The sequence below is a fragment of the Alligator sinensis genome, unplaced genomic scaffold (genome assembly GCF_000455745.1).
Source record: "Alligator sinensis unplaced genomic scaffold, ASM45574v1 scaffold891_1, whole genome shotgun sequence".
Lineage (NCBI taxonomy): Eukaryota > Metazoa > Chordata > Crocodylia > Alligatoridae > Alligator > Alligator sinensis.
This window is the reverse complement of record NW_005843019.1, coordinates 429,273-433,848: the sequence shown is the minus strand read 5'-3', so window position 1 is coordinate 433,848 and position 4,576 is coordinate 429,273. Positions and strand designations below refer to the sequence as shown.

Here is a 4,576-nt window from a genome sequence, read left to right as displayed (position 1 = left end):
CCCGCACTGTGACGTTAGCTCACGTGGCAGGCGGGGCCCGGTGTTAACCCCGTCGGCGCCGCCGCGCGCCCGCCTGGTCCCGGGCTAACCCCGGCGACCCAGGAAAGAGCCGTGGGCGCGGACTTTGCCTCAGTTTCTCTGCTCCCGGGGCCAGCAGCCAAGTGTCCCAGGACAGGGGCAGGGACACCGGGGAGCCGGAGCCCCCGGCAGGGGCGCAGCAGCCTGCACAGCTCACCTTGGAGAGCAGGGGCGCGTGTACCCCGGGGAGAAAAGCCTTACGGCTGCCCCAGCTGTGGGAAGAACTTCACCTGCAAGTCCCGCCTCCGTGCCCACCAGCGCGCGCAGGCTCGGGAGAAGCCGCTGCGCTGCCTGCAGGGAGAGCTCCAGATCCGGCGCAGCACTCACCAAGCAATAGCAAACCCGCAGACCAGACCCTTGCCATTGACACACGACTATTTCAGCCCACTTCCATCTCGCCTTCCTTTCCTGCAGCCTGTGCCCTGTTGTGGGGTTTGGGAGTAGATCCGGCCCCTGGTCTGAAGTGCTCCCACCTCCCCATGGACCACGTGCTGATTTTGCGTGGCCCTGAGAGTGGAAAGGGAGGGAGTTGCAAGTCCCCAGGGCATCTCTCCGCAGGGGAACAACCCTCATTCTGTTCCCTTGGCTGTCAACACCTGCCCCGTGTGCTCCAAGCCCAGGGTGAGTTGTGAAGGGAGCAGCTTGCTGGGGCTTTCCTTTCAGTGCCTGGGAGAGGAGAGGATTTTGGTCTGCTTGCTTCTTCCCTGAGCTTTGCTTTGGAGAATTAACCAAGGAGCCCCAAAGGACGTAAATTCTCCCGCAGAAGCCAGCAGGGCAAGAGACCTGCTTTACAGCACATGGAGCCCCTGAGCCGGTGGGAGCTGGTCTGTCCCATCCTGCCTGCGGCGGAGCTCAGTGCAGAGCAGGAGGAATGAGAGCCCAGTTGCTTGGCGGGGAGCAAGTGGGTTATTGCTGTGAGCTAGAAACCAGCTGGTGCCTGACTTCTATCCCAGCCCGGGGTCTGTTGGGTTCGGGAAAGGGGCCCCTGGAGAAGGATGCCTGGGTTCTCTCTTGGTTCTGGGAGGAGGCTGAGGCCTGGCGGGTGAGAGCAGGAGAAGGGCGTGGGAGCCTGGATGCCTGCATTCTTTCTCAGCCTTTCTCAGGTGAACGGCATCTGGTGAGGCAGGTGCTTCATTTCTCACCTGGGGGAGGGAGAGTGCAAGGGCATTTCCCCCACACCAAGGGCAGTCCAGCCCTGGGCATGCACGGGATGCTCTCCACTGTGTCCCAGAGCACAAGCTGCAGGGGCTGTTGGGAATACCCTGGCCCCTTCCCCACAGCACCTGGGACAGCACCGGTTAAGTGGGCTGGCTTGGAGCCTGCAGCTCTTGTGGGGGGCTCAGTGCAAGCTGGCTTTGCTGTTATTTTTACTGTAAATAGGATGCCCTTATGTCTTGTTGACTTCAGGTGCAGTCGGCAATCTGGGTGTGATGGCGGGCCGCAGAGGCAGCTCCCTGGCTGGTTCCCTGTGACGTGTTTTGTTTCACGGGGCGACTGCTTGTCCCTGTGTCGAACTCTTAACGGCTGTGCTGAGAGTGCAGCTGGCGGGGCTTGGAAGAGAACAGGTGAGGCCCTGGGAGCACCAGGGAGAGACGGGGCAGTTGTGCATGCATATGTGCATATATGTGTGTGAACATGTCCTGGATGCCTGATTCTGTGTGTATGTGTATCACCTGCTTGGATTGTGTGTGTGTGTGTGTGTGTGTCCTGGATGCCTGGGTCCCATGTGTGTATGACCCAGATACCTGGGGATACAGATACATGGAGGTGTGTGCACATGTGTATGCATGTGTGCGCATGTGTCCCAGACATTCAGAGGTGTGTGCGCGTATGTTCAGGACACCTACATCTGTGTGTGTGTATGTACACATATGTGCGTGTGTGTGCATGTGTTCCAGACGTTTGGGGGGTGGGTAGTGTTTATGTGCAGGACACCTGCATGTGTGTGCATGTCCTGGACTCCAGGATTCCAGGTGTGTGTGTGTGTGTGTGTGTGTGTGTATGTCCTAGATGCCTGGGGATACATATACATGGGGATGTGTGTGTATGTGTATGCATGTGTACACATGTCCCAGACACTTGTGGGGGTGTGTGCTTATGTGTGTGTGCAGGACACCTACATCTGTGTGTGTGTGCATGTGTCCCAGATATTGGGTGCAGGACACCTGTGTGTGTTTGTGTATGTGTGCAGGTCGTGTGCGTGTGTGCAAGACATTGGTGTGTATGTGTGTATGTGTGCAGGATGTGTGTGTAACACCTGTGTGCACCCATGTTTCCATGCCTCCGTGTGTAAGCATCCTCAGCTGCCAGTCTCTGGGCGTGACTTCAGCGCCCTGCGAACCCTCAGGGAGGCTCTGCAGAGCGAGGAAGCTTAGAGCATCTGCCCCAGCCGCATTTCACCCAGCTATCTCATTCAGCTCCCTTTTAATCACAATCGTAATATGAGGAGACCATGGGGGTGAGGCAAATCAAGCTGTTGATTACAAAGAAGGAAACAGTTGCTCATCCAAAAGCAAAGTAGAAGCACCAGCGGCAGCCCAGAGAGTGAGTGTCTCAGGCACACTTGGGCTCTGTCTCTCCCTCCTCCTCGTAGACCAGCAAGCTCATCTCCAGTGAGAGTAGCAGGAAGTCACTGTGCCTGTTATGCTGTTTCAGCATTACTAGAAGATACTTCCTTCTAATAGGGTATTGGGACAGACCTCATTCGTAGCCCAGGAAATGGGCATATTTTAGTTGACAGCACACAGCTGTCTGTGCCCCAACCCCATGTGCAAGACACCAAGCCACAAAGTAAGCTCATGCTTCACTGGCTGCCTCCTATGACCTAGGGGCTTCTGCTTCAGCAGCTCTGTAACCGATCACCCTCCTTCCTCTTTTCCTTCCTCAACTCGAAGTAGATAGGACATGGGTCTAACATTCCACTATGAAGCAGCCTAAGCCTACTATGATCTACAGCCAGCCCTGGGGCCTCCCCGGCTCCACTGCCCCATCGCACGCACAGCCAGCTGTCCATGCTGCTTGACTGCGCTAGCCCACTCCATCCACCCATCACTGTGGGCAGGACCCCAGGCCTCTGCAGCCTTGCCATACTTCATGGTGGCTGTGGATGGGATAGTGGCAATGCCACAGGCATTCACTCCACGGTAGATGTGGAAATAGCCCTGGGGGTTTAATGGAGAGATGCAGTCAGGGGCTAGGCAGATAACCCTCACCTCTCCCACTCCCTGCTGCGCGCACATATGTTGGGAGGATGAGCCTTCTGATGTGCTCTATCCCAGTCTGCACTGAGCAGAGGTACAACCAGCCTACAACGCATCCCAGCCATAATCTGCACCGAGCAAGGGGGACCTTTATAATCAGCCCCCAGTACACGCCGTTCCACCTAGATGCAACCTGCAGTGAGCTACAGGCCCTGTATAACCAGCTCCCTACACTCCCATCCCAGACCCACTCCCAATCTGCACAGAGCAAAGGGGGGCCTTTATGATGAGCCCCCAGTGCACCCCACCCCAGAGCTAGCTGCATCCTAGTGCACAATCCTGCCAGCCAGTGCCCCCCTCTCACCTGCTCTCTCCACGCTGGCCCCCATGAGTTCTCGACGATCCAGAACAGTGTCTTCTTCTCTGGAGTGAAGAAGGACGGCAGCAAGGCAGGGTTGGTCAGAGCCATCCTAGCACCAGAGCTCTTGGCACCCTCCAACCTGCTTGTCCTGCACCTCTTCACCCCAGGGCTCCTCTCCATCACCTTCCCCATCCACCAGCCCCAAGGTTTATGATTTTACTTTATTACAGTGCTTCAATCCACCTAATAAACCAGAATTTTTAAGGATCCCGAGTTGGGCATTTGTAGCCAACACAGGGAGTCTATTCCAAGTGCTTTACCACCCTCCTAGTGAGAAAGGGGAGCAGGGCTGAGGTCTCTGTGGGGAGTGAAGGGGCACAGGAAACCACAAGGAAACATCAAGAGTCAACGCTGGGTTGAAGCTGCTCAGTCAGGAGAGACAAGCTGGGGGAACTGCTTAGGGGGGAGCAGGGGGAGAATTGGGGGCCACCAAGGGCTGCCCTGGGCATCAAAGCTACCCTTAGGGAAGTCCATGGTTTCCCCATCCCAGCCCCACCCCCCCACCCCTGATTCTTGGCAGGGTGGCAGCCCCAGCCTTCCTCCAGTCACAGCTGTCGTGAATCAGCCGCCTGACTCACACCGGAGTGTTTAGATTTAGAGTTCGGCAGGCGGGTAGTGATGGATGGGGTGGAATTAACCAGGCACAGACGCGTGTAGGTTACAGGAGTTTGTTTACTTACGTCGCCTAGATAGTGATGGACGACGCAGGTGAGCCTTCGTTCCGTTACAGCTTTAGTTACAGAGTCAAATATGCGCATATAACTTCGGTTACAGAGTCGAGGACATGCACGCAGTTCAGTTACGGCGAGATAATGACGGACGTGGCGCCGAAAACGGACGGTCGCGCTTGCAAGACTTTTTACGTCAATATTTTACG

General features: G+C 56.5%; 1 long non-coding RNA gene across 1 annotated transcript in view; it reads left to right on the top strand.

Moving 5' to 3' along the window:
• Nucleotides 1-164: 164 nt before the first annotated feature.
• Nucleotides 165-4,576, top strand: part of LOC112548221 — a 12,080-nt gene continuing 7,668 nt past the window's right edge. Inside the window, exons 1-2 of the long non-coding RNA XR_003092030.1 lie at nt 165-699; nt 1,486-1,643. This is a non-coding gene — a long non-coding RNA (uncharacterized LOC112548221). The remainder of the gene's footprint in view (nt 700-1,485; nt 1,644-4,576) is intronic.